This window comes from Callospermophilus lateralis, chromosome 7 (genome assembly GCF_048772815.1).
Source record: "Callospermophilus lateralis isolate mCalLat2 chromosome 7, mCalLat2.hap1, whole genome shotgun sequence".
In the NCBI taxonomy this organism is placed as follows: Eukaryota; Metazoa; Chordata; class Mammalia; order Rodentia; family Sciuridae; genus Callospermophilus; species Callospermophilus lateralis.
Window position 1 is genome coordinate 116,044,979 of NC_135311.1, and position 9,469 is coordinate 116,054,447.

Here is a 9,469-nt window from a genome sequence, read left to right on the forward strand (position 1 = left end):
GGTGATGAAGTTCAACCAGGCTCTGATAATAATGACCACGGCAATTACTAAATATCTATGTTACTACTTATGAGTTCTTAGGTACTTGAACAGTTCTAGTGTTCTTCCTTATAATTAAGCTAAAATCTGCCTTCCTGTACTTACACACAGAACAAGGATTCTCCTTTCACAGAAGACAAGTAGTGTCTTGCTTGGTGACCTCTCTACTCCAGGCTAAATATTCCCATTCTTTAGTTATCAGAATCCTCTTCCCCACATAGTCACCACTGATTATATACTACATTTGGTTTACCCACTCATTCATCGATGGGCATTTGGGGTGCTTCTGCTTTTTGGCTATTGTCAATAGTGCTACTGTGAACAGGAGTGCACAAATGTCTGTGTGAGGCCCTGCTTTAGGTTCCTTTGGTGGACGCCCAGAAGTGGAATTGCTGCATCAATTACCAAGCGTGGTACTTCTCTACTTAGATTCTTTGGGCAACCATTGGATGGTTTTCCACAGTGGCTGTGTCCTGTTCCATTTCCACTAGTAGCGTATGATTTCTTCACATCCTCACCAATGCCTTTTTTGTTCATCTGTTCATTTTCATAGCCCTCTTCACGGGTGTGAGGTGGAGCTCATCGTGGGTATTGATTTGCATTCCCCTAGTGATCAGTAGCATTGAACACTTTTTTCATGTCCTTAATAGCCATTTGTATATCTTCTTTGGAAAAACGTCTATCCAAATTCTGTGCTTGTTTTTTTAATATATCTTTATTTTATTTGTTTATTTTAATAAACTGAGGATGGAACCCAGTGCCTCACATGTACTAGGTGAGCACTCTACCACTAAGCTATAACCCCAGACCCTTCTGCTTGTTTTTTTGACCAAGTTGTATTTTTGCTGCTGAATTAGAGGAGTTCTTTATATATTCTAAATGGTAACCTCTTATAGGCTATATAACTTACAAATATTTTTCACACTCTGTAGGTTGTCTTTTTATTCAGTTGTATCTTTCAATTTCACAGAAGTTTTGGCTTTTTTTGATGATTCAATTTATTTATTTTTTCTTTTGCTGTCTTTGCTTTTTGGGGTCGTATCCAAGAAATTATTGCCTAAGTCATGAGGCTTTTCTCCTGTGTTTTCTTCTAAGAGTTTTATAATTTTAACTTTTACATTTAGGTCTTTAATCCATTTTGAGTTAACTTTTGTATATAGTGTAACGTAAATGTATATGTGTATAGTGTAAGGCAAGGGTCCCAATTAATTCCTTTATATATGGATATCTAACTCTCACCACCCAACACTGCTTCTTGCAAAGACTGCCCTTTGCCCGTTGAGTGGTCTCAGCAGCCTTGTTAGAACTTACTTAACCACACAAGCGAGGGTTTGCTTCTGAGTGGTCTATTCTGTCTCACTGGTCTATGCCTGTCTTCATGCCAGTGACACACTGTTTCCATTATTGTCATTTTATAGCAAGTTTTGAAGTCAGGAACTATGAGACCTCCAAGTTTGTTCTTCTTTTTTCAGGGTTGTTTGGTTATTTGGAGTTCCTTGAAATTTCATGTGAAATTTGAGGGTAAATTAAGTAACATTTATTGTATGTGTGGGTATGTGTCTGTATATCTGTATGTCTATATCTATATTTATATCTATATCTGTATCTCTATGTAAAATCTCCTAAGAGCCGTTGGTGATGCAAATAGGAGACAAAGTAAACCTCATTTTCTAAGGGAGTACGTACAGTCTTGTAAGAAAAGATGTGACAAATAAATATCAACTACACATGTGCCTTAAATCATGATAAAAGAGCAGGGAGAGGGAGCAAAACTAAAGAGAACAGAGTCAGGCTGCTGCTCCCCTTTTTTGTCCCCTGACCCCAGCCGTACTAGGGATGTAACCCAGGAGTACTCTACCACTGAGCAACATCCCCAGCCCTTTTGTTTTTTTATTTGAGACAGGTCTTTCTAAGTTGTTCAGGCTGGCCTTGAACTTGTGTTCCTTCTGCCTCAGCCTCCTGAGTAGCTGGGATTACAACTTTCCTGAAAAGAAAAGTTATGGTGGGTTCTTTGATATAGTGATTGTTCAAATTATGTTTCCTGAATGTGGAGAAGTGGACTAAGATAGCCAACCCTGTCTCTTGCTTCCTTGGAGAAAAGGAAGACAGTCAAAAACCATGTCCCTGAAATGTCCCTCCAAGTCCCCAAAAACCTAGCCAAGTTAAGGGAACAATGAGAGTGAATTTGGGTCAGAATGTCCAGATACATAGTATCTTGAAGGACACTGGTGTTCTCTCATGTACTGCTGGGAAGTAGGGCAAGTTAGTGTCATCTTTAGAAAGTTGCTTTCTTGCATGCATGCCAAGTTCTTTGGGATGCTGGTCATACAAGGACAGAGCAAGCTAGACTAGTGATGTCACTGCTTCAGTAGCCTCGCTTTCAAAACCCCTTTCTCTATGGTAACTGGTGCAGATCAGAGCACTATCAAGAGGGAAGTGCTTGTAATTTATATGACCAAGCTATTAGGTCAAGAAAAGTTGCCATAATTAGGATACTGGTAGAAATCAAGTTTGCAATGAAGAATCAAGGTATTTCCAACTAGGAATTGGAAAGTCTGAATTGGTTTATGATGGTACACAGTGGTGCCAATTATGTGAATTTTGGTTACATTGGTTTTCCTTTTATTTAAATTTATTCCATATAGAGTTATTTTTACTTATTTACTTGAGGTGCTGGGTTTTGTTTTCTACTGTGGTTTAAAGCTCAGATAATATAAAATTAGCCATCTCTACCACTGTAAGTGTATAGTTCATAGTATATTCACATTGTTGAGCAGCAGATCTCCACAATATTTTCATCTTGCCAAACTGAAACTCTCATTAAACAACAACTCCCCAATTTCTCCCTTTCTCAGCCCTGAGAGCCACCATTCTCTGTTTCTATGAATCTGACTACACAAGGTACCTCATATAATTGGACTCATACAGTATGTGTCTGACTTGTTTATTTAACATAATGTCATTAAGTTTCCTCCATGTAAAATGTTTCCGAATTTCTTTCTTTTTAAAGCTGGCTAATACTTTATTGTATGTACATACCACATTTTGTTTATCCATTCATCTGTGGAAGGACATTTGAGTGACTTCTAACTATTGGCTATTGTGACTAGTGCTACTCTGAACAGGGATGTACAAATATGTCTTCGATGTAGTTATGTTCTGATGGCTCTTGATTTAGACCCCCTTTAGGAAATCACATTCCTCCATTTACCCCTTGCTTATTCCCCTGCTTAGAAATCTGCAAGCTTTAAGGATTATCTTAATTAATATTAGACCCTCCAGATGGGGAGACTTACTCCAGCTGATACTTTAACTATGGTGTCAGATCACCTCCTCTTTTGACATTGCCTCTTTTAGTGACTCGGGCTGACAGAATCATTCTCAACCATACCACCAATGTCAGAAAAAGGTGCTGGAGATTTCAAGAATAAGCTAGTGGCCTCGAAATAGCTTTATGTTCCTCAAGTGCAATTTGGGCTTGTTGCTCATCTATACTTGTCATATGTTCAGAGATGACTCTCATGCTTCATAACTGCACTTTCAGTGATTTGAGGTGTACGATAGATAATTCAGCTGGTGCAAAACTGATATTTATTTTTATACTGTTTATGAATTAAGAGGCTGATAAACTAAATAGTCCTATGAACAAAATTACTGGATTAGGGTGGAGAATGAGGCAACTGGTTAAGGGGACAAAGCATATTCAAGGATATTGGCAGTTTCATTTGCCAATAATTGATGTATTAGTTATTAAATAACTTTGTCTACTAATTAAAGTAGCATTGTTAGAATTTCTACTTAGAAATATTGGTTAATAATGTATATATTGGAGACTAGCAAAATTATCACCATTCTTTTCTTTTGCAATTTAAAGATGGAAAATGCCCCACTTTCAACATGGGTTTCTGGAAGCATTATTGAAACAATTCCTGTTACCAGCGGCTTAGCCCGGGACAGAGCCTGGATGCCGGCTTGCTGGGTTCTGCTGGTCACCTGCGTCAGAACTTGATGCAGTTGATCAAACTGGGATGATGGGCACCATGCTGGTGACCCCGATGGGACTGTAGTGCCACCCCTGGCCAGCCAACTCTGGAGGAAGGAAACTGGTAAAGAAGATTGTGAAAAGTGAACTTAAGTTTCTGGGTGCCTTTTCTCCTTTTAACCAGCTCTGCCTGCCCTTTGCCACTTCTAAGAAAATGGAAAATTTGAAATAAAAGTTTCTTTTATCTTCCTTCAAAGTTGGCTTTGAATAAAACATATTTTTTCCATCAATTTGACTCAGAATACTTGCAGAGCAACCTAGCCTCCTCCCCCAGAGGCAGTAGTTCCACCCTGTAACATTATAAAGTACATCATATTTACCAACAAGAACAACATAAATCATTCATTCAACAAACATTACATTGAGCCACTACTATGTGCTAGGCATTACTAAGGCACTGAATGCAATAGTTTAATGGATGTGAATCCTGATCTCAGCCTGCCCACCCCACAGTTGAGAAGTGGGCAATGGGAGCACCTCTTCCTCTCCAGGGAGGGTCCAGAAGGAGATAGCGGAAGGCAAAGGTGTGGGAGAGGAGGGATTGATATCTGGGGTGAGGAGGGGGTAGCTCCAAAGGACAAATGAAGTTGGAAAAACACATAAATGCAGCACTGTAGCCTCTCCAGATATTTGGGGATAAAATTCCAGAGAGAAATGCATCCCTTTGGATTAGGAAAGTAGCTCCGATGAAGAAAGTTAATCTTAAAATCTTTTAGAAGTTTTTTTTTTTTTTTTTTTTTTTTTATAATTTGAGTGAAAATAAAGAAGAAACTGATTTCATGGTTGTATAACAACCATCACTAGCCAGTGACTTTGGGAAAGATGATCCCTTATTTGATAGCTGCTATAGTAAAGATATGGCCAGATGTGATATGAACAGTGAAGATAAAAAGATGGAAAAAGATCGAAAATTGAGAGCTTGCCTGGTGTAGGTGGCACACACCTGTAATTCCATAGCCTCAGGAGGCTGAGGCAGGAGGATCAAGAGTTTAAAGCCAGCCTCATAAACTCAGCAAGGCCCTAAACAGCTCAGTAAGACACTGTCTCTAAATGAAATATAAAATAGGGCTGGGGATGTGGCTCAGTGGTTTAAGTGTCCCTGAGTTTAATCCCCAGTACCAAAAAAAAAAAAAAAAGAAAGAAAAAAAAAAAAAAGTGAGAACTTGATGGGTACTTTGAAAAGGTGGCTTTCCAGGAAGTAGAAGCCAAAGGCAGGGGCAGCATGCCCTGGGGCGCTCTGCCCACCAGCACTCTCCTCCTCCTCTGCATTGGTCATCCTTAAAGATATCAGAACTCAGAGAAGAATCAGATCCACTTCCCTCCCCAGTCATCACGAGACCCCTGGCCCTGGCCTCTCTAACCTGCCAACTCTGAGACACATATTGAAATGGAAGTGAGAGTCAAAGGGTTGGTATATACTTCCAGTCCCTGTCCTTTACTGAATGGGGTTCCGGAGGATTCTCACGGTCTTCATTCTGAAATTGTGCGCCCAGAGCAAATGGATTCACTCAAGAGTTCAGGTTCTCCCAGTGGAGACTTCATGTCCACCTGGACGAGCATGTGCCTATAGCTAGTGGACTCACTCAGTACATATGCCTTTTGACGGGGGAAGTGTCTTTGGAAGGATCACAGCATCTCCTGGACACTTTTTGGTCCATGAAGGTCGCCACAGTTCCTCCTCAAGTGGGAGGGAAGATTTTGCTGAAGATGAAAATCAGGCAGACCAGGACCTAGTCATTGCCCCAGGGATCCTCGTGGGCCAGTCTGTGGATGGCTTGTTGATTGGCATCACGGGAGTCGTGTTGCAGAGATGACACCCTCTACTCGTGCCACGGCTACCACCAACGCAGACTAATCAAATCCAAAGGAACTTCAATGAATTCACTGGCACAGATGCCCATGTGGCTGAAAGTATGTGCTGTCATTTGAATTTTGATCCTAGCTCTGCTCCTGGGTTTGCAAGTGTTTATAACTCCGTGCAAAGTAGTAGTGAGCCCATGGTTGTGACAAGCCTTCCAGAGGAGCTGAAGAAACTTGCAAAACAAGGACAGTCCTGGGGACCAATCAGATCTTGGAGGCAGCAGGGAAGCTAGCAAGCATGCCAGATGGTTCTTTTCTTGTTCGGGGTAGTTATGATGACTGTTATTTTTTAAGCTAGTGCTTTTCCTCCTTGGTAAAACAGTTCACACTGGGATTGAATTCTCAAATGGTAGGTTTAGCTTTTATGAACAACCAGATGTGGAAGAACATACATCCATGGTTGATCTAATCAAGCAGGCAGGGACTCTGAGAATGGAGCTTTTTAATATTCAAGGTCTCCGTTTCTGCGGCTTACTCCAACAGACTGACCAGTTCTGGTGCCCCAGTTCATGTAGGTACCCGTTCTCTGTGGTACCTGGGTCATTTCTTAAGACATCAGCATTCAAGAAGAAACTTAATTCAGAAACTGCCTTTGCCAAACAAATGAAGGATTATCTACAGGAGAAACACCACTGAAAGATTGAGACCCCTGCATCTTGTACTTTGGGAATAAAAAAAAGAAAGATTTAAATATAGTTTACCAACTTTCCTTGCCATCAAAATCTTTTGCTGCCATTAACTATTTTAATTTTAGGTGTGAAAGAGAGTCATCAATTTGTTCAGGGGCTGGGAAGTGTCTATAAGGCATCTTGGGTTTATTTGTGTTCTTTAAAAAGGAATGTTTGAGGTTTTAGAAGTGTGAATTATCTTTCATTAACGTGCAGAACAGTCACAAGGTGAATTATCAGATTCTCCTTAATGTCCCCACAGTCCTTCATTGTCATTCCCTGTGATTTTTATTCATTAAGAGCTCATTTCATGTATATTCACCCCTCAATAAAGTTGAATAGAACTTATAGAATGAAAATCGCTCTGTCTTTTTAAGTGACCCATTTTCGAAAGTTAGTGTTGAATGAACATATGTGTGTGATAAAACACAGAATTTACATATACACTGAAAATGATTTTTAAATCTCATACTTAAAAAAAGATTTATTTAGAATTATGAATTGACAACATTTTGGTTAATGGGATGCAAATCAGCAACATATCTTTTACAACACTTCTAAATTATTTTTAAGGTTGTGCTAATATTTTTGGTTGTGAAAAGTTGAGATATTTCTGTTGCCTTCATTTTCATTTTGTGATTTGTCTATTTTAATAAGTGGCCTTCCATTTAAAAACTGTAAAGAAATATATACCACGAACTCAGAAATTGTTGCCTTTTCTATCATCAAACTGGGGTACAAATTGGCATAAATAAAGACCTATGGAATTAGAAAGATGGTTATAGAAATAGGAGATAAAAACAGTTTCCTGAGATAGCGTGTGCATGTGTGTGTTTGTGTGTGTGTGTGTGTGTGTGTGTGTGTGTATGAGAGAGAGAGAGACATCTATGCTTTTCCTCTGGTTAAATGTTTTATCCGTGATCTCTTTAGTCAACATTTCCTTGACGAACTTGATTGTAGAACCATTTTTCATAAATGGACTCGATTCTCTTACAACATTAAAGTTTATGTGAATTTTTTTTAAATCAACTTGGATCTCCAGAACTTACCCTTTAGCAGGAGGAAGACAGACAATAATAAATAACAGCTAAATGAGTAAGATGATTCCAGACATTGAGAACTACAGCTTACAGGCAGTAAAAGAGGGTCCCGTGACAGGGGAGTGGGGGACTTTCTTCTTTAGATCTGTAGGTCAAGGGGGGAATGTCTATTCAAGAGGGTGACATTTGAGTTGATACCAGAAATAGAAGAACTAGCTGTGTAACTGGGGCAGAACATTCTGAAGCAGATGCTCTAGGATCTGTAGCATAAGGAACAGCAAGGAACATCACAAGGAACAGCGGGTTTTGAGTGACTGTGGCTGGATCATGGTAAGGGAAAGGAGAGGGTGTGTGTAATGAGGTTGAGGGCAGCTCGGGCCGCCTCGCGAATGCGCCAAGCACAGGGATGTTTTATTCTAAATGCATTGGAAACCGCAGCAATGACAGGCTCTGGTTTGTGCCTTAAAAAGACATTCTCTGAGCTTGATAGAGAGCAAGTGCCTATGGGGAGGGGACGAAGAAGATCGTGTACCTGATCAAGGGCAGGTCTGAGGATGAAAGTCTGGGGCACAGAAGATTAAGAGTAATTCCAGGGGCTGGGGTTGTGGCTCTGTGGTAGAGCGTTTGCCTAGTATATGTGAGGCCCTGGGTTCGATCCTCAGCACCAAATAAAAATAAATAAGTAAATAAAGGTATTGTGTCTATTTACAACTAAAATATACTTAAAACAAAAAAGAGAGTGATTTCAACTGGGTTATTTTACCTTATTTTTTCTCTGTGTGCCTGCTACACAGACACACACACACACACACACACACACACACACACACACACACGCGCCCTTTTCTGAGCCCAACAGTCCCTGAGGCAGAACCTAGAAGCTACATCAGAATCACCTGGGGAGCTGCCACTCTTTTTTTTATTTATTTTTGTTACCACAGATTGAACTCAGGGGCACTCGACCACTGAGCCCCAGCCTCAGCCCTATTTTGTACTTTATTTAGAGACAGGTCTCACTGAGACGCTTAGCACCTTGCTTTTGCTGAAGCTGGCTTTGAACTCACAATCCTCCTGCCTTTGCCTCCCACGCCTCTGGGATCACAGGTGTGCACCACTGTGCCCTGCTCATGCCCACTCTTACTAGTGGTGATTCTTGCTTGGTGGTCAGGGGTGAAGTCTGAACACATTTGTTTCTTTGTTTAATCTACACAGGTGATTGTGTTGGGAACGGAACAGTCTCAGATGGCAACAGGAAGTGAAGGGACAGGGTGTTGTACACAAAGTAGGGCAGGGAGAGTGAGTACCTGTTTTGCCCTAGACATTCTCCATGCAGTAGTAGAGACCAGATGCTGTTCACAATTAATTGATTAATTTATTTATTAAATATAAGCAATTGGTGCTGGTGCTGATGTGGGGCACTGTGGGCTCCTGCTTAAAGAGGTGAAGGATGCTTGATGGTCAGAGGAGTAGAGGCCCGATGGCAGGGCTCTGAGCCTAGAGCTTTGTTAATGACAGTAGATGGAAACACTTCGCCGCCTCAACTGGCTGTGTCAATAATAAATGGCTTCCCAAGTCCCTGCCCCTCACCCCCAGTGGACACTGAGGACAAATAGGAGAAAGCCTCTGGCAAGGCTGTCCCAGAGGCTGGAGAAGGAGGCCACAGCAGGAGGCAGGGCAAGCTTCCAAGTGGGACCTCAATCACTGGGATCTCCCAGCTCTGTCCCTCATGGCATTTGAATTCCTGAGCGTGTGTTCCTGCTAAGCCATTTTTCTCTGAGTCATCAGTAAAATAAAACAGAAACAGTGCTCTGGATTTGTGG

General features: G+C 40.9%; 1 pseudogene; it reads left to right on the forward strand.

The window, feature by feature from the left end:
• Nucleotides 1–4,767: 4,767 nt before the first annotated feature.
• Nucleotides 4,768–6,577, forward strand: LOC143404504 (suppressor of cytokine signaling 6-like; annotated as a pseudogene).
• Nucleotides 6,578–9,469: the final 2,892 nt, after the last annotated feature.